General features: G+C 41.9%; 1 protein-coding gene and 1 long non-coding RNA gene across 2 annotated transcripts in view; one reads left to right on the top strand and one right to left on the bottom strand.

Moving 5' to 3' along the window:
* LOC143171863 (E3 ubiquitin-protein ligase RNF38-like) overlaps positions 1 to 25365 on the bottom strand; it is a 207014-nt gene that overhangs the window by 69079 nt on the left and 112570 nt on the right. The gene's annotated exons all lie outside the window — the stretch shown is intronic.
* On the top strand, positions 8785 to 15479 carry LOC143172106 (uncharacterized). The gene is made up of 3 exons (XR_012997293.1): positions 8785 to 8935; positions 14083 to 14244; positions 15381 to 15479. It is a non-coding gene; the product is annotated as an uncharacterized LOC143172106 (long non-coding RNA).

Below are 25365 nucleotides of genomic sequence, written 5' to 3'. Positions count from 1 at the left end.
GCATCACCAGTGCTGAGTAGAAGGGAAGGATCACCTCCCCTCGGACTGCTGGCAATGCTCTTCCTAATGTAGCCAAGGATGCTGCTGGTCTTCTTTGCCACAAGGGCACATTGCTGGCTCACGTTCAACTTGCTGTCCACCAGGACCCCTAGGTCCTTTGCTTCAAAGCCACTTTCCAGCCAGTCAGCCCCCAGCCTCTACTAGTGCACGGGCTTATTCCTGCCCAGGTGAAGGACTTGGCATCTCCCTTTGCTGAATTTCATTAAGTTCCTGTCTGCCCATCTGGTGCATCAACCACTCCTCCCAGTTGTTTTCTTTTTTAAGAGATTAAACACTATTGCCCCCTGTATCAACTCGGTTATATAACTAGCGACTGGCTTCCAACTGGATTTTGTGCCATTGATCATAACCCTTTGATCCTGGCAGTTCAGCCAGATTTCAGTCCACCTCACTGTCCATATATCTAGCCTGTACTTCATCAGTTTGTCTATGAGGATGTTATCAGAGACAAAGTCAAAAGCCTTGCTAAAGTCAATAAACAACATCCACTGCTCGACACCCACCCCCCCACCCCCGCATAACAATTTAAAGTGCACAAGATACTCAGAGATTTGTGCTTTGTATAGTACCCAAGACTGTTCTATCCTGGTTAGACTAACCCTCTTCCGAAGATCCTAGAAAAAAAGAAAGTTGTTTACATTAACTACAGCTATTACAGTTCAATTTTTTGCTTTTAACCACACACAGAACCATTAGTTATTGAAAACGGAGATAAAGAACAACCTCTGTACCTGAATTTTGTGTTTGGGTCTCAAGAAGAGCATTTTTTGGTAGTTCTCAGACTCAATAAGGATGCAGAGGATAAAGAAGGAGAAGCTTCCCAGGTAAACTCCATCCTTGGCTCGGTAGACAGTTGAGAATGATACCCCCCCCCCCTCCCCCAACCACACTCCACAGAACAAATGTATAGCAGTCTTGCCAGGTTCTCCATGTCCACATCTATCGATTTCTCTCATATCCACATACTCAAACACTTGAAACTTTGCCACTTGTCTTGGCAAGTTCCTTCCACAGGACCATTTAAATCAAACAGCTGCTTTTGCTCTTTTACCACTCCAACTGCTCTACTTCCCTAGACATATGGAAAATCCCACAGTAAGACACCTCAAACTCTAAAACATATCCTTATTTTACACAAAGGCTATCTATCAAGCATATTTTATGTCAATTAGACTTTTACTTCATTTTTGAAAAAAAAATGTATACCCTTCAGTAATAATTTTGAGTGCAATACATTATACTAGGCACACTAGTTGAAAACAATCATATACTAAAGCTTCATATCAGATTTTTTTAACCAACAAGTTTTTACACATGCAGCATAGCAAACTAAAAACCTACTAGAGTACTTAACGTCCAAACAGTTGTCAATCTGTGCTTGCAACAGACTGACCAATTTTTGAAGGAATAAGAAGCACTGAAATGGAACCAGCTGTATTGGGAGTCTTGAAGAAGATACTGTAATCGAGAAGCTAGTCATCTTGAGCAGGCCATGTCTGCTCTATTGGGCCTTGTACTTAGGACTTGAGAAGCCTGTATGTTGGCACGAGTAGCTGCTGTAAGGGAATCTGCTGGAATGTCCCATGCTGGCCTGTGCTGCACACTGGTGGATGTTATGACAGAGAAAACATTCCAACCTGTCAGAAGATATGATTCTGCTTGTTACACAAAATAAAAGGCGCCACGGTATGGGAGGGAGGAAGACCCTCTCCACAGATGGGATCTGTGCAGCATGCCATGGGGAAATCCATCTGGGGTCCATCCAGTGCTGCAGAAAAGCGAGGTTCCCAGCATCTGAAGGGACGTAAGATTTACTTGCTATCTATATTCCTCTTCTTATATTATAATATTAAAACAGCTATTTTATTATGCCATTTATTGTTCGGCCTTCCTTAGGGATCCAGAGAACCCTACACCATCCTTTCTCCCCCCACTCTGATGCAGAACACCAGCTCATCAAAAACATTCAGCACACAGCAGCCTTCATTCAGAACAATCCAAACATAGTTGAAGCCTCTGAAGAAATAACCAGTGAGGAAGAAAAAAAAAATTTATTTTTCTTTATTTGCCTAGAGAGACAACCATCTCAAAGCTTTACTGAAGTCTCCTAGGTGTTCTCTCTTTTCAGCAGCATTACAAATTGTTATCTGTGCTTTCATTCCCTCTTATATAATAGTTCATTCTTACTGCAGCATGAAAAAACATGGAGAGGGTTCTATCAAAAACTCAAGGAGCTGACCAAGCCAGACATTGTGTTAAGATGAAAGGCTCTGGAGAGAGGATGGGGCTGAAATAATATAATTATTAAGTTGGCCTACTACTAACGGAAAACCAATGATTACAGGAATGGAGACAGAATTGCAAGATTGACAGGAAGTGATTCAGTTACAACTATGAAGATTAGAGGACTCCCTAAGGAACAAAACTAAAGGATGCATGCATAGTGGTATTCAGGAAAAAAAAGCACAGCACTTTTTGACAAGAGCTGAGGTGGTGGGGAGGAATAGAAGCAACAAAGTTACTGCAAGTGAACTAGGAGGTGGAACTACTAGGAAACAAAGTTTGAAAAGCACTAAATGAAAACAAAGAACTGTAGATGAGGAACATCAGAGAAACAAGAGAGAGAAAGCCCCCACTTCAAGATAAGCTTTTTAATGGTTCAAAGGAATCAAGATTAAAGACACAGCCAAGGCAATCTTTCAGCAGCTAAAAACCCTCAAGTCTGTGTGAGAGTCCAGGTAAGGCAGCTGCAGGTTAACTGCTCTTCTGCCAAGTGAGAGGTAGTTCCATTTCAATCCAGACAACATGATCCTGCAGTAATTGATATCAAGCTGGAGATAAACAGGTGTTGCCCCCCTCTTTCCCATCCACTGTCTTCAGTCAGTCATGAATGTTTTTAAAGACATGCTGCTGTTAGCATTACACTGCTGCAAAAAGAAGAAAAGAAATCCTAGTTTTAGACATTCTAGTGAGCAGCAATCAGCTGAGAGCACCAAATAAAGTTACCTTCCTTTACTTTTATTTTTCAAGAAACTTAGGAAGGGAAAAACCTACAGACTTTAAGTGGAGCAAAATGCAGAAAGTAGAAAACTCATCCTGCTGAACAGAGAGCTGGGTATGCCATCATGGTAACTTATGGACCAAGCTCAGCCCTTAGCTGAGTAGAATTTAAATACTCCCTATTAGACTAGTTAACTTGTGCTCTCCTAGTCTGTGTAAGGTTTTAGATCGTTGTACTTCAGCATGTATTTTGTCAAGTCTACACCCTTCCCTTGGCTTCAAGGCCCATCCTTCTACTAGCACAAGTAAGGAGAAAAAGAGAAGGAGGTAGAAAAAAAAAAAGGAAAAAACCTCCTTCAAATTATGTTTTCACCCTTGCTCCCACTTTTCAAATCCCTATATCTGGAATGAGAAAAGTGTTCTTTGCAGAATACGATTAAGTGACAAATCCTTTGGGAAAGTACCATACGCTATCATGCACTCTCTTTCCGTGAGCAAACATGTATAACAATTTTGAAGTATAACTGACTATATTATTTCATGTTCAAATTCAGGGGTTTTTTTTAGAATTATAAGTGAAAAGTACTCGTCCTCCTAATAATACAACTTTCACATTATTGTCATACTATTTTGTGTAGAATACATTTAATTCTTGAATGGCTTTCTTACAGCAGGGGAAAAATTAAATTGACTTTGTCAACAATGCCACTTTAAATCTTATAAATCATCTTATGACATGATATAAATAAGCCAAGATAATTTAAAAAAAAATTATTTAGATGAGCTCATCCACAAGCTTTATAAATCATAAAGGCACTGGTATCAATGCCAGTTATCCCACTCAGGTCCATATTTTCCAAAGAAGAGAACTACAAACACAGCAGCTCCTACCTTACCACAGGTGAAGAACAAGGACCATTAAGCTTGCAACTTTAATTCATTATTTATTATATTTTCATTAAAGCAAAAAAAATTGTTGGGAACTGTGGGTAACAAAGTAGACTCAGATCCAGTTTAACCTGTTCTGTAAGTCAGAGAGATAGAAAAGTTTAATAAAGTAAGAGCTTGAGAATCCAAACTTATGAACTCCTTTTGTTTACATACCACCTCTCTTCTCACAATCACCATTGCTTACCATATGCTATTTTGATGACGGCAACTGTTCAAGTCTTCTCAATGCTATTTTTTCACATACACATTTTTAATTTTTCTTAATCAAAGCAAATAGATGTTTTGTGATCAGAGAAGATTAGCAACATCAACTTCCAAGAATCACCTCATTTCCCACTTGGTTTATTCTTCCCCCTTGCTATTACACTTCTCTAATGACCTTCCCCTACTTCCTCTCTTTTTTCTGTTAGTACCAAGTTCTTGTCCCACACAGATAGAGCCCTGAGCTGTGAGTGGGAGGACAGTAAAGAGCGTTTTTTTTCCTTTTCTGTGGAATAGGGGATAAAGGCACCAATATGTCACTGATGGGGAAAAAAAAAAGTTCCTATTTTGCACTCTTGTTAGTGCTACAAAGCAGTTAAAGCAGTCTGTTGGGCTAGCAGACAGCAAAAACCCTTAGGTGAGTGTAAATAGAACACATTTAGTAAGTGAAACCAATGTAGCTTTCATAACAAACAATACTTTCAAACAAGTACACAGGCAACAACTAATTAAATAAGTAACAGGACCAAGACAGACCACCCTAGTCTACATGCTTAGTCCTTTGCTGTCAGACATCTTATTATACCTTCCAAGAACTTATTGCGAAAAATCTCAAGTAACTAGTGTTTACTCCAAAAACCACCACTGAAAGGTTGTTGCAAAGATGAAATGTTAAACGCTATGGGGCCCTCTCATGATTTCCAACCAAATTACTACTGGTCAAGTTAAGGTAATTGCCATAAGGGGATAACATGTTAAAAATGAGCATTTCCTGAAAATATCTCAACATAAAAATCCGTTTTAAGACACAACTATACTTAATTTCTCTAATATGTCTTAAAGAGGATTTTTAGAATTTGCAATCAAATGAAATATGCTGACAAACATTAACAGAAGTCCAGAAACTTATCATTGCAAACATACGTACTAGGAAAGAAAGAGCATTCAAGAAAACACGTATGTACTTTTACTTCTATTAAAAGAAGAAAGCAAGCAATTAAACAATAGTTTTAAAATAGGTATTAGCTCCTTGTATCAATGGATACAACACTACTGTCTTCTCATAGATACCACTTTAAAAATAAAATTAACTGAATTTCCATAAGTTATTTGTGCAATAGGAATATCTAAAATACTTAGGGTTCTTACCTCTTGCTAAAGCAGATACTGTAAGACAGGACATACTATAATTAAAGAAAAAGCCAATCAGATACTTATAACTATCAAATTAACCTTTTGCAGAATGTGACACTAGGCTTCAAATACCAGGACATGGATCCAAGACTTTATAACTTAAAGGTGCAACTTCTACATGGATACAACACAGAGCAGCTTCAGGAACATTGGCAAGCTTGCAACTATTAAGAGCTGCTTGTGCTACACAGAAGAAAGCTTAAAGATCTTATATCCAGGTCTCAATTACATTCTTTTTTAAACTCCACACCATTTCTTTTCGCCTCTCTTACAGAAAAAAGCATACATTATACTGAAAAATACACCTACTAAGCAGGAGCACAGACTAAAAGCCACACCCCACTGTGTTTTCCTGAAGCAAAAGCACCATGGGCAACAAAAGCCACCATGCAAAACCAGCAGCCCAGATCTTGCTACACCACAGGCAGGAATCCCAACAAAGAAGGACCTAACTATTACTCAGTAAGACTACAACAATACCAGGCCGAGATTAGAGCAACACACAATAAGATTTATGCATCTCAGATTTTACAGGCAATGAGAGTTTGCTCCTCCCAACAAGGGCAGGTGGGGGGGGGACACCTCCCAGCCTCCTCTGCTGCAGGAACAGTGTAACTGCTGCTGCAGGATGGCAGGGACTGGCTCCATGGGGACTGTTTCAAGGGGGAAAAAGCACTGGCACCTTCAAAGGTGGTTATGCTCTTGGGAAAGGTACCCTACCCTGCCACTTTAAGTGAGGTTTTCCTGTTTGTTTTTGAGTCAGTACTAGCAACTGCCCTTAAACAAGAAGGGCTGATTGCAAAGCCACACTAAACCTCAGGCACTTACTCCATAGGAGGGATGCCTTATCTCCATATGTCCTTGAGTGCTGTGAGAAAATGAAAAAAGTCAGGATTCAGGCTTCTGCAACAGTCAGTCTCAAGTGATGAACCAAGTTGATCTGATGCTTGAGTGTAGGAAAGAGTTGCAATTCCCTTCTAGATCTGCCTCTGCATCCTAGGGAATATTTTGTCCATTGCCTACCATCTAAGTATTGCAAAAGGAACTGGTCTAACATCAATTAGAAGAGTTCTCCAGATGGGACCAGAACATCTGTAATGTAAGCACTTCTTTTTTAGCCCAAGTGTTAGTCATTACAGACTTGATCTTCATTGGGAGCCAATTTGGAACTGTAGGATCTCAGTAGGAGCTGCTGGAGATACCCAGGACACCTACTGATAACAAATATATTGAGTACATTTCCATCTGATGGAAAAGCCTGCAATTTTCACTAGCTCTATAAAATCATTTCCTATGCCTCCCACTTTAGGGAAGCATTACTAAACAATATGTTTACAACTTCATCAAGTTTCAAAGCACAAGTCAATGAAATCTGGCTCTTTGACATAGGTAAATTATTTAATTTAGAACAATGCACAAATCAACCTTATCATTTACAGCCCTAAGATTTTTTATAGTACAATAATAGTTAAGCTCTACATTGTATTGAAGTGTCAGAACACTTAATAAGACAGTTACTTCTGGCACCTTATGTCTTCACTATTACAGACAGAGCCTACAAATCTTCCATCATTTCTTTCAAGGCAGTCATGTTTTCTTCCCTCAAGGTTCTTTAAACATTGGTAAATGTTACTCCTCAATCACCACATTCTTATCCATGCAGTTCCATGAAAAATCAGTTTAAATATGGTAGAGAGGAAAATAAATACCCTACATAGTAGGCGCTAAGGCATTTTGCAGGGTTTTTCCTAAATCATTCCCAAGCTGTTTGGTTTTTTTTTTAAACACAACTGTAAGATACTCTATTTGGATGTATAAGGACTGAACCTGCATTCTACATACTCATCTAATCAGTTTGTGGTATTAAGATATGTAGAACTGAGGCACAGAATTTGAGCTTAAAAATACATTTTCTGTTATTGCTCTATTTTCTTTAAATAAAAGATAAAAACATCTAGGTGAACTGAGGTAAACATTCAAAAACTCACTGGCAAGCCCCAAGTCAGCCTAAAAATAACAAAAATGAAAGCCCCAGACAACTGAATCTATAAGAGCTGGGAACCTCCATCTCCAACAGCAACTCATTTTTGCTGCTACAGGATTTTATATGTGAAATACACACGCTGAAACAATTTTTATAACATTAATGAATATTTCTGCACACGTTAGGAAGAGTCATACAACATTATCCCTCTGCCCACCATAACATTACAAAATTTTGGGATTAGTTTTCACTAAGGAAAAGCTCAAAACCAAACCACCACAAAAGCCAGACAAACTCTTCTTGCCGTCCCCCATGATTACCTTCCCTTTGATATCTGTTCAGCTCATATATCTGGTCTCTCTAGAATCACATTCACTCCCCTAATATGTAAGAGGTAGTGAGAAGAACAATTAAAAAAAAGTCAACAAAACCCAAAACTTCATTTTCTGCTGCAGAAGTCCAGATAGATGACATCCATAGCTCTTCCCTTGTCCACTGATGTAGTCACTCCACTTACCTTCCCCCTTGCACAGCCTTAAGGCAGGCCTGTTGCTCAGCCTGGGACAGTGCACAATACCACACATCAATCTCCTGTTTGCATTCCCAGTTACTGCGCTGCCTGTTGAGCTCCTCTTGTTACATAGCTACTTGTCTGAAGAGTTCTTCCAGCTGGGGCACACTTGTGCAACTATGACATCCACCGCTGCCTTCAGGTGCTAGGGGGACTTCCAGATACTGGAGCTCCATGCAGCCTGAGGTCTGGACAGCTATATCGATCCTTGGGAGGTCTGTTTGGGCGGAGATGTCAGCATAGGTAGGCTGTAGTGCTTCTGTTTGGGTTACAGCCACAGCCTTGCAGCTGCGGCAGATGGACACCGTTTTCTTTCAGCAGATCACCTCGAAGTCCCAGGACAGAGGAGAAAGGGACAGCAGGTACCAGCAAGAGGGGAAGGAAGAGAAGGGGCCCAACTTCAGGCAACAGAGTTGTTTAGGGCACAATCTGACATTTAGGAGTCCTTCAGTTCCAACTAGTGCTTGTTTTCTTGGCATGTGTCTGTAAATGTAATATATGGGAAGAATAGAAGCTACTATGGTAAGTAAACCTGCTCCCCCCTTGGGAGTCTGTGCCTGATAATGCAGAGTGAACACCCCCAACTCCTATTGCCTTCATCTGAAGTAAAAGGCCCTTTGCACCTTGCAAGTGTAAGCTGGTAGCATCACACTTTTAGACCCTGTTCTGTACTAGAGTCACTGTTCATTGAGTTTCTGAATGAATTGTTGTGTGGGTTGTGTTTATAAGCTAAGGGTAAGTGGACTGCTTTCTTTTAATAATCTCCTTTCACTCTAGATGTAAAAATGTTCATTTTCTTTCAGATGCTTCAGGCGTGCTCAGTCCAACATCTACCAGTACCATATGCAGCGTTCCCACCTCTGATTTCTAACGACCCATTCCTTTTGCATCCTCCTCATCTCTCTCCGCATCACCCGTCTCACCTGCCACCTCCAGGGCAATTTGTTCCCTTCCAAGCACAGCAGTCACGTTCAGTAAGTAATGCTTCTTATCCCCTCTCCTAAAATATTTGGGGGTTGATCAGCAAATAATGCTCTTGTCCTTCTAATAACATTCTGGTTGAGAGAACAAATGGATCTGATTTAGAGTAAGTAATAGGGTTTTGTAGTAGTGCTACCTGAGCAAGACTTAGTCTGAAGAAAAAAAAAAAAAAAGTTTTGAAATTCCTTTTGATTCTCTTAAGATTTCCTCAGCTGTTGCCCACTCCGTTTCCCTGGAGGCCTGTACTCCTGTCAGTCTGACATAAGTTTGCTTCATGTACAGTTTTTTGCAGAAAGTAAAAGAGAATATAGAGACCTAAGTGTAGTGCAGCAGTGGTCTCAGAGAAAAAACTTTGTAGAGAGACCAGAAAGCACAAAGCATTATTCCTATTGCATGCTTCTACCACATTAATTCACAGTTTATTTAAAGTGACCACTAGTGTGAAAAGTATTACTTAAACCTTCTACAGCCTACTGGAACCTCTTTTCTCCCCTGCTTATGGAAATTATTGACTCTTTTCACTTAAACAAAGTTGGCTAAAAAGTTAATGCCTTCATAATAGGGCTTATGCAAACATGAGAGAAGATGCTATTTTGGACACGAGGGAAAAAAATACATTTTGTAATTTCTACTTACTAATCTTCTGCCAGAGGTTAGTAATGTCCACTTACTAATCTTCTGCCAGGCACCTTTGTGCCTGTTTCTTTGGAGCTCTACCAATATTTCATTAACACAGAAATACAAAATAATTTCAGTATTACTAACAAATACTGCTCAGACTGTTTTGAGCAGTAACAAATACTGCTGTGTTAAATGTCAGGTGTTGGCACTATTGTAATAATTTCATTATAGTCATGGGGGAATGGTTCTGCATAGTTTTCTCTGGTAATCAGGATGTCTTCCCTCAGAAAATGTCGGGGCTTCTTTCTTAACTTAGATTGCTAATTTAGCTTCAGGAATAGGCTCCCTTGTTAACTTTTAGCTCTGTTCGATAGCTTGATTTTTTGCTGTCAAGTCTTACTAGAAGAATTATTGCCTTAAAAATGCTGACTATTTAAAGTTTGTTCAGCAGAATGAGGAAACAATTTTCCTTTTCCTTTTCTTCCACAAGATGACCTTCATATCTGACTGTTTTGAAGCATGTGGAATTCAGTACTGGGAAAAGAAGGGTGAATTAGTGAAATAGTAGAGTTAAGGTTTTCCTGAAAAATGAGACCAAAATGAGCTTTGAATTGATATGGGAAAATCGAACGATACAATGGACTGTTAAAGACTACGCAGAGAGCAATGGGTGGTGGGACGTTCAAACATTGGGATACACATTTAGCAAAGGCCACCTGGTTAGTCAACACTAGGGGATCTGCCAATCGAGCTGGCCCTGCCCAGTCAGAGCTTTTACGTACTGTAGAAGGGGATAAAGTCCCTGTAGTGCACATAAGAAATATGCTGGGGAAGACAGTCTGGGTTACTCCTGCCTCGGGCAAAGGCAAACCCATCCGTGGGATTTCTGTTTTTCAAGGACCTGGGTGCACTTGGTGGATAATGTGGAAGGATGGGGAAGTCCGATGTGTACCTCAAGGGGATTTGATTTTGGGTGAGAATAGCCAATGATTTGAACTGTATGACGTTAATTGCGACGTAATATTGTATGTCATTAGTACTGTAGTTGTTACATGCCATATCAATGGTATTACAATAAGAATCACTCAGATTAATGAAGAATGGACTTTGATGAAACCATGTAAAGTGCAGCGGTGATGGGACCAAAACTGGCTTCAGCATGCAACAATCCAACACCACACACCATCTCTCCTGCCCTGAAAGACTATTATGACAGATGGAACCCAAAGCCATGGACTAATTGAACCCAACAGACGTTTTACATGGATGGCCCATAGACCAAAGGAGTGATATCTGTGTGTATATATTAAAAGACAAGAAAAGCGGTGGTGATTAAGTAAAATGTATTGGAAAGTGTGGGACCTGGGCATGACGTAGATGGTATAGAATAAGGGGTGGATACTGTCCTGGTTTCGGCTGGGATAGAGTTAATTTTCTTCCTAGTAGCTGGTATAGTGCTGTGTTTTGGATTTAGCATGAGAATAATGTGATCACACACTGATGTTTTAGTTGTTGCTAAGCAGTGTTTATACTAAGTCAAGGACTTTTCAGCTTCCCATACTCTGCCAGCGAGGAGGTGCACAAGAAGCTGGGAGGGGGCACAGCCAGGACAGCTGACCCAAACTGGCCAAAGGGCTATTCCATACCATATGACGTCATGCTCAGTATATAAACTGGGGGGAGTTGGCCAGGGGGGCAGCAATCGCTGCTCAGGGCCTGACTGGGCATCAGTCGGTGGGTGGTGAGCAGTTGCATCACTTCCTCCCCCCCCCCCCCGGGTTTTGTTTTTCTCTCTCTCTCTCTCTCTCTCGTTGTTTTACTTTCCATTGCAATTTATTATTATTATCATTATTATTATTATTATTATTATTATTATTTCAAGTATTAAACTGTTCTTATCTCAACCCACGAGTTTTTCTTGCTTTTGCTCTTCTGATTATCTCCCCCATCCCACCAGGGAGGGGGAGGGTGAGTGAGTGGCTGTGTGGTGCTTAGTTGCCGGCTGGGGTTAAACCACGACAACAGGGAAATGCGGAGATGTTTTTGTAAGAAACTTCTTAATTCTTCATACATCAGTGTGCCTTCAATTATTCCTTGTGGTAGTGAAGTAGAAGTATTTTCTTCAGTTTGAGAATGTGTCTCTATTAAGGAAGTCAGTTGCTGCCTTATATATGCAGTCTGATGAAAGGGATCATAGGATCAGAGGATAATTCAGGTTGGAAGACACCTCAGGAGGTCTCTAGTTCAACCTTCTGTTCAAAACAGGATCAGCTATGAGGTCAGGTGAGGGTGCTCAGGGCTTTTTCCAGTTGGGTCTTGAAAACCTCCAAGGATGGAGACTACACAAACTCTCTAGGCTCCTGTTCCACTGCTTGACTGTCCTCATGGTGAAAAAGCTTCTCTTTGTATTTAGCTGGAACCTCTTTTGTTTTGACTTGTGCCCATTGTCTCTTGTCCTTCCACCATGCACCACTGTAAAGAGCCTGGCTCCATCTTCTTGATCAAATCTCTGCAGGTATTGGAAGGCCGCTGTTAGGTGTCCTTCCCCCCTCCCCCAGGCCTTTTCTTCTCCTGGCAGAAAAAGCCCGGTTCCCTCAAGCTCTTCTAATAGGACAAATGCTCCAGTCCCCTGACCATCTTAGTGGCCGTCCTTTGAGCTTGTTCTACTTTAAAAATGTCTTTTATTTTGTATTTGGATGCCCAAAACTGGATGTAGTATTCTACATGAGGTCTAACATTTGTTGAGTAGAAGGTGGATAATCACTTCACTCGATCTACTGGCTATGCTACTGTTTGTTAATACAGCCCAAGATACTGCTAGCCTTCTTTGCTGCCAGGGCACACTGTTGGCTCATGTTCAGCTTGCTGTCTACCGAGGGCCCCAGGGCCTTTTCAGCAGAGCTGCTTCACAGCCAGCCATTCCCCAGCCTGTATTGTTGCCAGGGGTTCTTCCTTCCCAGACGCAGGACTTGGCATTTGTCCTTGTTGAATATCATAAGGTTCCTGTTGGCCCATTTCTCCAGCCTGTCCATGTCCCGCTGTATGGCAGCCCTACCTTCCAGTGTATGGACTGTTCTCCGCAATTTGATATCAGCTGTAGACTTCATGAGCAAGTACTCTGTCTCTTCCAGGTGATTGATAATGTTGTTAAATAGGATAGGTCCCTGTGGTATACCACTTGTTACCAGCATCTTGGTAGAGTATGACCACTATGATCTAAGCCTGATCATCCAAACATTTTTTTATCCATCTGGTTGTCCACCCATCCAGACTGTAACATCCAAACTTGGTTACAATAATATTGTGGGAGATAGATAGTGTCAAAAGCCTTGCTAAAGTTGAGGTAAATGACATCCGCTGCTCTCCCCTCATCCACAAATCCAGTCACCTTATCATGCTAGACAATCTGGTTGATCCGGCATGATTTTCCCTTGGTATAGCCATGCTGACTGTTCCCTCTTCCACGTGCCCAGAAATATCTTCCAAGAGGACTCACTCCATGATTTTCCCAGGGACTGAAGTAGGGTCAACTGGCCTGTAGTTTCCCAGTTTGTCCTTTTGGCCTTTTTTTGTTGATGAATGCAATGTTTGCCTTTCTCCAGTTGTCAGGGATCTCCCCCTGATCTCCACAACCTTTTAAAGATGATAGAGAGCAGCCTTGCAAGGACATCGGCCAGTTCTCTCAGCACCCTTGGATGTAGTCCATCTGGTCCCATGGACTTGTATGGGTCAAGTTCTCTCAAGTAATCAATCCCTGACTCAGTCCTCATCCACTGCTAGTAGTTCTTCTCCTCCAGATTCCTCTCCCTGCCCAAGCAGCACAAGAGGGAGGAGGGGTGGGGGGTTATGGTCAGTATATAGCAGTCATTCTCTGCTGCACCTTCCTTTTTACACCTTTCCTCTGCTCCAGCGTGGGTTCTTCATGGGCTGCAGTCCATCAGGAAAATCTGCTCTAGTGTGGGTTCTTCCATGGGCTGCAGTCCTATCAGGAAAATCTGTTCTGGCATGGGTTCTCAATGGGCCACAGTTCCTTTGGGAAATATCATTCTGTTCCAGAGTGGGTCCTCCACGGGCTGCAGGGAATATCTGCTCTGGTGCCATGGAGCACCTCCTCCTCCTCCTTCTGTGACCTTGGTGTTCCCTCTGCTGTTTCTCACTCTTTTTTGTTCCCTCCTACTCTCCATCCAGCTTTTTTTTTGCCCTTTCTTAAAAAGTTTTTCAGAGAGGCACCACCAACACTGCTGATTGGCTCAGCTTTGGCCTGCAGTGGGTCCATTGCTGAGCCAGCTGGAACCAACTGTGTCTGGCACAAGGCAGCCCCTTACCTCTTCCCACAGAGGCCACCCCTGCAGCCCCCCCCCACTACCAAAACCTTGCCACATACATATACCCAGTGCAACTCCATAAAATTTCCACAACTCCTCAGAACATATAATTGGAGTTGTGGTTTTTTGGTATTAAAAAATACATTTAAAAAAATGGTTTTCTATTAATACAACAAACCCTGTGTTTCTTTTAGCCACTTCAAAGGATAGAGAATGAAGTAGAACTGCTTGGAGAACATCTTCCTATAGGAAGCTTTACCTACCCTCCATCAACTCATCCACCAACATTGACTTCCTCAGCTCCTATCCAATTCTTAACCCATGATCCTTTACACCAAGAGGTTTCATTTGGAGTTGTAAGTATTGCTACATCCTCATGCATGCTGAGTTCAAGTTCTTGATCTTTGCTCTAAGTTATAACCATTTTATTGAAAAATGGCATTTTTGCCATTGAATTTCATTAGTGGCTGCAGCTGTGGAAAGTCAGGATGGTTGGTTTTTATGGTTAGACTTACTTCATATAGTCTGAGGGCTCAAACTTGGAAGAATGAAAACATGTTAACAAAATCTGAGTGATCTTTTTTCATAAAAGTAAATGTCTCAAGGCCTCTGAATATCATTTCAGTAGTGGTGTGTGAATTTTGGTTGTAAAATCTGCTAACTTTTTTTTCACTATTGAGTATTTTTAGAAAGATACAATTTATGTCTAAGTTACAATTCTTTACCTGCTCCCATTTTAGTAGACAGTGCAAGATGTTTTAAACAGTCATACTGAGGACTTATGTAAGTAAACTAAAGAGCTTTGCATGCAAATCAAAACAGGAAAATAGTCTTTTTCTCCTATGGAAAGAATGTGTTGAAGCTGTAAACTTGAATGTCTCTTTAGGCACTACATCTGTATGCAGTTGAAAGGCTACAGCCCCTCCTCCCAAAAGTGAATGTAATTGAGCTCAACTCTGAATGTGATTTCTTTATTTATTAATTTTAAACCTCGCTCTTTATTTAAAGTGGTTTTGCTGTGGAGCATCCTGGCAGTGCCCCCTAATGGATATTTGGCTTATACCAGCGAAAGAACTCCTGTATATATGTTGTTTAAAACTCTCATTCCTACCCAACCAGCTGCACAAGCCAGCGCATTGCACCAGGTCGAAAGCCCTCAGCTTTTGGTTTGCAGCATGTTCACCAATTCAAGCCCTACCTGTCCAAACCAGCCCGTATATAGGCTAAGCTTTACAAAATGCTTATTAGCTAGCTTGCAAGGGTTTCTGTTTAGCATTGTTACTTTTTTCCTGCAGGATAGTATAATTGTATATTACTGATGAGATTTGTTGGTGAAAACAATTGTTTGAAAAGGGTGGTATTTTTTGGCTTGGACAGGGCTGGATTTTTTTGGATAATGCCTTATTTAATATGTATTTCAACATTCACTTTTCACTTAATTTCATTATTAAATAAAACAAGAAAATATTGAAGTTTTTCTTCCTTTTTACAGCCTTACCCACCTTTTATGCCTCGAAGACTCACAGGGCGCAGTAGATACCGATCACAGCAACCAATACCACCACACTCGTACCATCCCAACCTATTACCATATGTGCTGTAAGTCCAAAGCACATTGTACTCGTAGACTACTAAAGAACTCTGTAAGCTAGTTGATCCCCTCAATGTTTTTTTATGTTTGGGCTCTACCACAGGGTACAGACAGTTCAGACAATCCCAAGGAATAAGAAAACTTGTAGTTATATTTAAAGTTTCCAGTCTATTTGAACAGCATACATGAGCAAGGAAAAAACAAGTACAAGTGAACAGTTTGATGATAATGTAATTTTGGTATCTGCTATGCCTCTTCTTTCTCTTGAAATCTCCTTAAAGATGTTCAATGTAGAATGGTTACACTTGATTCTTGGATAATAGTTATGAGTTATACCCATGGTTACATCCTAAAGTCTACTTATGTAGGATAAAGATCCTATAAAGTCCTTACAAAAAAAAAACAACAAACAAAAAACCCCCAGGCAAATCAATTTACTCTTAATTAATTACTGAAACATAATGAGGGGAGCCTTCTGAGTGTGGGTGTGTTTTTTGGTTTGGGGGATTTCTTTCTTCTGAACTGATAATCTGTTACAGCTTTTGAACTTGTGCACCTGATTAACTATTTCTGGAAGAGAAGGGATGGGAGAAGTAACATTAAGGGATTATCAGTAACCTTTTAAAGTAGATCCCGTCTGCTGTAGTTTAGATGTGTGACATGGAATTTATTGTTCTTTGTAGGTTCCGTCTTTGAAATTAATACAAAATGCTTAGAAAATGAGGATTTATTTTAAAGGTGTCATTGACAGGGAGATAATCTAACTTCGTCATTTGTTGTTTTGCCACAACATCTATAGTTTCTGACTCCGCAGTTTGACTTGCATCAAAATAGCACCAGGATATATGATTCAGTGAAGTTGTTAAACTTTTCATTGTGCATTCTGATAAAGTCTGCTCTGATGTTATAGCCGCTTGCCTGTCTACTCAGGGACAGTGTGTCACAATCATTCCTGATTAATTTAATTAGATGACATTTATAGTGCTGTGGATTTTTTATTTCTATGGTTGTGCATTAAACATTGACCCATATTACTACCTTGGGATGGAGATGCTTTTTTAAATTAAGAGAAAAAAACAGAAAAATGGCACGCTCTTGCCTTTATATCTGAAGAGGTTCTTCTCTGGCCAAATCCATGTTATATGGGAATGTATAGTTGGGTCTGCTGTCAATGTGGAAGTTGGCCCAGTACTATATTGTCATTATCTTTGTTATATGTATTATCGAAAAGGAGACTGAGGGGCTACCTCATTGCTCTCTACAGCTTCCTGAGGAGGGGAAGTGGAGAGGGAAGTGCTGATCTCTTCTCCCTGGTATCCAGTGACAGGACGCGTGGGAACGGCTCAAAGCTGTGTCAGGGGAGGTTCAGACTTGACATTAGGAAACATTTCTTTACTGAGAGGGCGGTCAAACACTGGAACAGGCTTCCTAGAGAGGTGGTCGATGCCCCAAGCCTGTCAGTGTTTAAGAGGCATTTGGACAATGCCCTTAATAACATGCTTTAGGTTTTGGTCAGCCCTGAAGTGGTCAGGCAGTTGGACTGGATGATCCTTGTAGGTCCCTTCCAACTGAACTATTCTATTCTATTCTATTCTATTCTATTCTATTCTATTCTATTCTATTCTATTCTATTCGAGTGCTTGAATGCTTTTGTATTGGGGAGCTAAGTGAACTTGGGTTATTTATCTTTGTTGATATTCTATCTATTTAAATAAGTCAAATTTAAAACCAGAAACTCTGTTCAATATTAATATTAACTCTGTGATGCAGGCTATCAAGAGATTAATTTCTGTAATAACACTGAGCCTTACTGTAAGTATGAGTTGTCATAGCAATATACATGCAATTTAAAAATGCAATACAGCAAGTATCAAAAAGTGGCTTTCCTTTGACTCCTTTACTTTGAATTTTAATTCTTAATTTCAAATTTAACCTTTTTACTGATTCTTAGAATTTGTTGATTTAAGAAGGATCAGTAACATAACTCTACCTCTGCAATATGTTTGCATGCTTTCCTTCAGGAAGATGTTGAGTCTTACTGTTGTTTGTTCTTCTGGCAGATCAGTGCTTCCAGTGCCACCTGCAGTTGGACCAGCTTTCAGTTTTGAGTTGGACATGGAAGATGGAGAGGTAGAAAACTACGAGGTTGGTGTGTGAAGTACAAATTTATGAGGAGCAGAGGTTAACTCAATACATGAACTTAAATGGTCTTTTGCATTTCAAAGACAAAATCGGGATTAAATAAATGTAATGTTTATGAAGACAGAATCTAGACACATTTTTTTCATACTAGTTTCTAACACTGGATGTTAGAAACACTCTTACTTTGTATCTATTGCCTTTCCCCAGAATCTATCCTTTCAGATTAGCAATGGTTAAATTCCTCAACTTTCCATTCTAGATGTGACTCTTCTTTTTGCATTTTGCTTGATTTTTAAATATCGAGCATAAATATCCTATTCTTTTGAATATGCTATAACTTAGTGATTTTTATGTGCTTTGCTAACTTTACAGATTAGTATTAACATTATAGGATGAATTCAGGTAAACGTGATGTTGGCAAGAATCTCTTAATGTATATTTTCTCTTGACAATAAGGAGAGTACCGCAAGTCACATATTTTGAAATAAAATGTCAGTGGTGTCTTAGATAATTGAGGGCTGATCCCAACTCTTGTCCTTGCTGCTTCTCAGGCTGTTGGATTCCCATCAGATTCTGTTCAGAAAACCTCAGCTGCCGCCTACCCCTCCTCATGTGTCTATTTCTCCTTGCTTCTACTCAGAGCTGTGTATTTACACAGTTGCATAGCATTTACAGTGTAATGACAAGCTCTCCTATAATGCTTCTTGTGCTACTTAAAAGAAGCATCATATTGTAGCTGATATGTTGGGCTCCAGGTTTTGGGCTATTTGAGTATCTGTACTCTTTGCATCTTTCATCAAATCTCTGAACTTCTGTGCTTCAGTTCTCTATCAAGTTGATACTGATGCTTTTCTGGAGCCCCTCATGAGGGAGCAGAAATTATTTACATGAGGAGCACTTAGGTACAGTGTTCTACCTGTATGAATGAGTACAAAATTTAATCAGAAAGTGTCTCTATTCAGTTTCATCTCATGCCTTTGTTTCCAAAGGTTCAGCATAAAATCTCCGTGTCTCAATTCAGCTAGCCCAACAAGTGGAATGGGAGTCAAAAGTTGTCCCTTTAAACTCTTGGCCACATAGAGCTAGGCTCATTGCATATTCCTAGAAAGCAAGTTTGTCAACATTTTCTTCTGGTTACTCACACTACTGTGTGGGGGAAGGGGGTTCACTTCCAAAGCAAAACATGTATAAAGCTGTGAATACAGCTGCAGGAGTGATTAACAGTTAGGTCATGGATATTTGGAAATCCCAAAGATACTATCTTCTGCAGTTCAGAAGGATTCATCAACGATCAAACTTTGAAAGACATCTTTCCATAGCGCTTGCAGTTGTAGAGAGAGAAGCAAGACTAAATGTGTTGATGGAGAGGTGGGTTGTGCTACCTGGTGGGATAGTGACATGGCAGAAGAAATCACTTCTGGTAGAGCTGTATGTATGTGAATGTAATTGAGCTCAACTCTGAATGTGATTTCTTTATTTATTAATTTTAAACCTCGCTCTTTATTTAAAGTGGTTTTGCTGTGGAGCATCCTGGCAGTGCCCCCTAATGGATATTTGGCTTATACCAGCAAAAGAACTCCTGTATATATGTTGTTTAAAACTCTCATTCCTACCCAACCAGCTGCACAAGCCAGCGCATTGCACCAGGTCTACCACCATGCTTCCAACAACCTCAAAGCACTGCCTAATAAGCCCTTCTAATTCTCTGGAGACCTCAAGCTTCTGGTTAGGCTTGCACAGCCACCAGTTAGTTGGGGTGACCATTGAGGCTGCAGTCTAAGCCTGCGGATGAACAGAGCAGGCAGCAGCCCGATAACTGGCAGAGTTTCTTTCCCTTCCTGTGCAAACTTCCACGCAAACTGCCGGCGCTGCTCCGAACAGATGCCACACCTTGTTTGGGAGCCCTGGTCATGGTGCTCCTGTTCTCGGCTCTCCCTAGGGACCAGTTATATGCAGCTTCCTGCCATTTGAACTGGCTGGGAGGACAGACGGCATTGCCCAACTCTCCCCTGCCCCTCTCGTGAGACCTGCTATCTGCCAGCTGGTCTCTCCCCCACTCACAGCCCAAGGTGTCGGGGGCCCAGAAACCACCTCAGACACCCCCCAGGTACCTCACAAGCCTCGCACTCCTCAGCATGCGGCAACTGCTGCTGCTGATGTCTGCTTCCTGCAATTTTATAAGATGTAATAAAATTAATAATTCAAGTTTAAATAGGAATATAAAGAAAATTAAACAAAAATAAAATACAGGCTCAGGACTCTCTGCTTTATAAAACTGCTGAACAAGCCCTACCATGTTTGGGGTGGGGGGAGTTTAAGCCAGTGGGATGTTCCTGAATGGGTGGAGAACATGAATAAGTTTGAACATGTCTGTGGGACTAGGGACCAAACCTGGGAGGCTAACCAAGAGGCCCGCACACAACCCCCACCCTATGCGGAGACCAGCCCTGTGAGTCCAACCAAGAGGCCCCCTGTGGTGGGTTGACCCCATTCGGTAGCTAAGCACCACACAGCTGCTCACTTACTCCCCCCTGCAGTGGGATGGGGGAGAGAACAGGAAAAGCAAAAGCAAGAAAACTTGTGGGATGAGATAAAGATAGTTTAATAAGCAAGAGGAAGAAGAAAGGGAAAAAAAAGAAATGATACAAAGGCAATCACTCAACACCTCCCACAAGTAGACCAATTACAAGTCAGCCTCTGAGCAATGGCTACCTACCCAAAACCCCCCTCCACTCCATTTTTATTGCTGAGCATGATGTTATATGGCATGGAATATCCCTTTGGTCAATTTGGGTCAGCTGTCCCACAGCGGTGGGGGAGCTTGCAGCTACCTACAAGACCATTATCCTTAGGTCAATTATAGTTTTCTAGCATGTTTTCAAAAGCTCCATCTGACTGACTGAACAGGTTGCTAATTTGGGGAGATACCCATCATTTCTTTCCCAGCTGGCCACTGGGGAAGAGTTTCCCTTTCCTAACATGAGAAATTCCTATTAGATATAAGGAAAAACTTTCTATCATGAGGTTGGCCAAGTATTGGAAGAGATTGCCCAGACAGGTGGTGGAATCTCCATTCTTGGAGATATTCAAAACTCAGCTGGACAAGTCCCCGAGCAACCTGATCTAATTGGTCCTGCTTTGAGCAGAGGGTTTGACTAGATGACTTACAGAAGTTCCTTCTAACCTAAATTATTCTATGATTCTGTGATCATCCTTCTCCGAGTGGAGAGTTAGACTAGATGGCTTCCTGTTCTCCCTTCCAACCTAAATTATTTTATGATTCTACAGTAATGTAGGACTCAAGGAGTCATATCCTCTAATTATTGCTTCAACCTCAAAGGATCCATAAGTGCATACTCTACAGACAGTATCTCTAGGACTTGAACCCAGGTCCCCACCTCAAGCCTACAGATCCCTGTGCCTCTGATGAAAGGATTAGACCCTCCGGATACCTCACACACAGGGAGGGAAGGCCAAAGCTGACTAGTGCAACAATCATCCTTATTGACCAAGAAAGAGATCTCCAATATTTGGGAAACTGCTTCCTTACCAAGTCACAATTGGATTACAGCTCCTTTGTACCACCTCAGCATTACTGAGTGCTCATGACTGAACTAGCAAATCTAGTCACAGAACTCAACTTCTCCAGGCAGCCTCCTACCTCCAGCTGCTGCCCAGTAGAGCAGAGATAGTAGTCATATCTGGAGATGGCCCCAGTTTTCCTGAAGGGTGCCTGGAGTTCCACCGCTGGTGTTACTGGGTCAAGTCCAAGAGATTCCCATGACAGTAATATAAGTACAACTTTTATCAAAGTCAAGAAGTGACAGGTGCCACACCTGCCAATACCTGTAGAAGCCCTGCCCCTACTTACAGTCACATGTCCCACTTGCCCTAGTAAGTCCCTTCTCTGTTCCAGTCACAAGGTCCATTTACCCCACCTCTTTTTGCCCTGGAGGCTGGCATTTTTTAAAATGTCATAACACGTGTTCTCAGACTGTCCTGTGATTGGACAGCAGAGCAAGTCACCCCTTCCAGTTTACCTGGAAAAATGTCAGAACCAACAACCCCTCCCACTACATGCGGAGGGGCTGCCATTTTGTTTCAGCCACCATTTTATGGCAGGGAGCCAACATTTTTGATTCCACCATACCCCATGTGTTCTCAGACTCCCCTGTGATTGGCTGACATTGACAGAGGCGAGGCTGCCGCAGCTCCATGCCCCACAGGTCTAACCAGTAGCAAAGCTAAGAATGTATTCCCAATAGGCACACACACAAACACACATATACCCACAAATATATACATATATGCATGGCCAGCCACACAGATCAACACAGACGGACACACTCAGCGCTCACAAAAACACAAACAGCACCAATGGCCTTATCCTGGTCCCCTCTCTGGCTGATGAGGGTGAAGGTCCATTAACGGTAAATATACACACACACATGTACAATGTGGATCCTTCCAGAGCTGGGCTCAGACACTTGGTCTGCCCAGGAGCTAGCCCCTGGCTTCCCGGTCTCCCCAGTTGCTGGCACCTGGACATGGGAGCCCCTGAGGCCCGCAGCACCACTCCAGCTCATGGTACAGACTGCTTTACTCACAGGCGTGCACGCACACACACACACAAACCACCCCCCTCACCTCCCCACCCCACCCCCCCCAGCAGTCTGGGACTTCCCCGGTCTCTCTGGTAGCCAATCCCATCCCCTGTGGTCTCACCCTTAGAGACACACACATACACACACTTGGCTCAGAGATCACTTCACCTACTCGCTGGGTAGTCTGACTTGCTATTCGCTAGCAATCACACACTTGCTCACACACCCTCACTCTCTCCAGTTGCTGGCACCACGGACACATGGGCCTCTTTGATCATGCAGTATTACTTGGGCTTTGAGCTGTGTTGCAAGATACAAGCAGCACTGCCCACTAAAATGGAAAACCAGCAACAAAAAGCCAACCTGAGAAGAACATATACATGGCTTCCTTTCTACAGGCTTCTGCTATATGTGTTTCCTTATCCTTAGGTCAGTGACCCCATAGAGCATTTAAAAAAAAGTCTGACTGGTTCATTTCTTACATGTGGTAGCACTGTGTTAGAAGACATGTCTATGCCACTGCTTCTGCTAAAAGACATTTAGAATAGAATAGAATAGAATAGAATAGAATAGAATATTTCAGTTGAAAAGGACCTACAACAATCATCTAGTCCAACTGCCTGACCACTTCAGGGCTGACCAAAACTTAAAGCATATTATTAAGGGCATTGTCCAAATGCCTCTTAAAAAATGACAGGCATGGGGCATCAACCACCTCTCTAGGAAGCCTGTTCCAGTGTTTGACCACCCTCTCAGTAAAGAAATGCTTCCTAATGTCAAGTCTAAACCTCCCCTGACGCAGCTTTGAACCATTCCCATGCGTCCTGTCACTGGATACCAGAGAGAAGAGATCAGCACCTCCTTCTCCGCTTGTGTGAGTTCTGAGTGTGTTGATCTGTGCGGCCGACTGTGTATGTATGTGGTGTATACGTGTGCTCATGCATGCACCTACTGGGAAGAAATGCTCAGCCTGGCTACTGCTTGGACATGGGAGTATGGAGCTGCAGCAGCCTCACCTGTCAGGCTACTGGATTCGTCCTTCTCTAACATTCACCTCTGGGTGAACAGTATATAGTGAAGAGGTAGCTTTCTGGGACGCATCCATTCTCTTTCAAGTCACACATTGTCATGGCACAATTGCTCTCAGAACCCTGTTAGATGGTGGTTTAATCCAGCTCCATAAGTGATACCACATATAAGGGAGGCTCTGTATTCTGGATCTTCCAGAGGTTACAGTGAAGTTGATAAACAAGAGAAGAGTTAACCTCCACAGGCAATAAGTACTGTGATGTGGACTTCATTTATGTCACAGATTAAGAAAATACATTCCTAGATCTCCAATTCTTAGGTCTGGTTATTTCAGTATTGCGGGTGCACTATTCCTAAGTTATCTCCTATGACCCCATAGGGATAAGCTCTTTCCTTATCCCTAAATCTAGCTGGTTTTCTCCAGTAATGTCTTATCTTTGCTGAGCCGCAACCAGACAGCTTTAATTAATAACCTTCTAACAGAAGAAGAAAAAAAGCTCCCAACACCGGGGCATGACAAGAGAAACAGACAGCCTTGCCAAAGCCTGACGGGGAGATAGAAAGCCTCATGGGAGACAATATTCAAGCCTCCTTACAGAAGGAAACGAGAATGGGTCTCTCCTTTTTGACCAGTAGCTACTGCAGCATCTGTTGGGGAATTTTTATTGTACCCCCTGAGGCAAATTAAACACATGTTTGTGCTTAAATATAAAGAGATTTAATGGACAATGCATTGGACAGAGTCCTACCGCCATAAGTGGTCCTACAAGGAGCCTGCAAAGATGCAGCACAAGCCGATTCCTTACATACACTTGTGCCAGCACCAATCATAGGAGCGTCGGCATCGGGAGCCTTAACCCTGCGTTTGGTTCATCCCCCAGCGCCAGTTCTGCTGACCAAAAGTGTCCCTCTGAGCACTCGCTTTCCATGATCCTTACAAGACAGCATTTCTTATCTTATCAGCAAGGGAATCTATGCTCCCTTGCAAGGAGTCCTTCTGTCTCTGGCATTCCTGCTTCTAGGCAGTTTAACCAGTTCTGCAGTTAGGCCTTCTTGCCCTCCACACCAGATCATTCCTCTGTCACAAATTACCATTGCTGAGCAGTTACAATTTGAATTTTCCCCTTCAGCTGAAATGGATCCCCTGGGCCCATGGGCAGAGGGTGTGGGTGGAGGCCCCAGGTGAGGCTGGTCGGGGCCAGTAAGGCCTATTAGTGCCCACACCCCAGCATCGTAATAGGCTAGTAGGTTTTCCTCTACTCATTTAAAATCAGTCTTTAGGTCCCTATTTAAGGGTTGTGTGGTTTCAATTTCTTATGTCATTAGTGTTTTGGGTGACTGTTCTCAGCCCCTCTTCCAGCCTGGCAGAAACCATTGCAAGAAACAACCTCTTCACAGGGATGCCAGGAGAGGAAGTGTTAAGATACGCTGCTCAGAGCACAACTACACAACCTTGACTCCTGTTTCCTCCCACTGCTCTTCAAGGAGTACACAGTGTCTCGGCCCCTCCCCCTTCCAAGAAGTACAGTTTCATACCAAGGATGTTTTGGACAGCGCAGAAAGGATTTGCTGGACTATATACTGGGAGTTGCTGAGTGATTACAGAAGACATACCAGGAAGGGGAAAGAGCTACATTAGATTTGTTATTGTTTTATGCTTGAACATGTTTCAAAATGTTAGTGCTATCTTATATACGCTATTAATATGCTATATGGAGTAGGAGGTAGTGGTATCTTATGTACAGTATTAACACATTATATCAAGTAGAAGTTAGTGTTATCTTATATATAAGTTAGTGTTATCATATATGCACCATTAAAACACTACCTCGAGAAGGAGTACTAAGCGTGCTTCCCACCGGACTCCTACCCCAAGCGCCCACTCTCAGGTTCTGCAAAATTACACCTGGGTAAACTAATTCGGCAGCTGTAGGTAGTCTCAGCCTTGCGGACATTCGTTGGACGGTACTACAGCTGTACAATCCTCTTTTCACAGTCCAAAACCTCCTTTGGATCCCACTTATGACACCATTTTTATTAATGTCGTGATTTAGGTCAGCACAGACTAAATGTACATATTAATTACTATGCAATACTTGGATGCGTGATGG

Source organism: Aptenodytes patagonicus, chromosome W (assembly GCF_965638725.1).
Source record: "Aptenodytes patagonicus chromosome W, bAptPat1.pri.cur, whole genome shotgun sequence".
NCBI classification, from domain to species: Eukaryota; Metazoa; Chordata; class Aves; order Sphenisciformes; family Spheniscidae; genus Aptenodytes; species Aptenodytes patagonicus.
The sequence above is the reverse complement of the archived record's forward strand: the minus strand, read 5'-3'. Positions and strand labels throughout refer to the sequence as shown.